The sequence below is a fragment of the Choristoneura fumiferana genome, chromosome 17 (assembly GCF_025370935.1).
Source record: "Choristoneura fumiferana chromosome 17, NRCan_CFum_1, whole genome shotgun sequence".
In the NCBI taxonomy this organism is placed as follows: Eukaryota; Metazoa; Arthropoda; class Insecta; order Lepidoptera; family Tortricidae; genus Choristoneura; species Choristoneura fumiferana.
The window spans coordinates 17,645,524-17,646,178 of record NC_133488.1 but is presented as its reverse complement, the minus strand read 5'-3'; positions in this window follow the sequence as shown (position 1 = coordinate 17,646,178).

The window sequence follows — 655 nt, the reverse complement described above, 5'->3', positions numbered from 1 at the left end:
AACGTATAAGTTTCACTCTTACAACTTTAAGTCGAAAAACACTCGTGTGGAAAGAAGTTAAGTTATCAAAAAGCGTTTAAAAGCATCTCTCTGGATTGTTTAGCATTGAATGCTTTTTTGCTGCATAAACTTGTCTAGTAAACGTGCTCTCGACAAACTCATATCGCATTTACTCGATAACTGTATAAAGATATCTCTCGATCGCCATCTTTCAACCGTATGTCTTATGACGGTTGTATAAATGTAACCAAATTGCTAATTTGTTGTCAAACTAACTTTTATAGCACCATATTTCGACATTCAATTATTACAGCACAAGTGCTGAGTAAAAGTGGTTTATTCAACAAAAATAGCATTTCAGTTACTTTAATAGCACTTAATGTCATATAATAGTTGTCTGCAAGATTTCTTTCGACTTGAATATTGAAGTTGAGAAAACGCTTTAAATTAATCTATTACAGCGCCAAGGGTGCTGTAAATATTATTTAACGGCTATCACACAGCGTAATAATGGGATAAACATTCTTTGAAATCTTTTACAGGACAGTAATCGCCATTTTCTTGCGATCACGTAAATAAAATTGCATTATTTTAATTTAAAATGGATTATAACAAATAGAAAAAAATTAAAAGAGTGGTGGTTTCCGACGGAAAG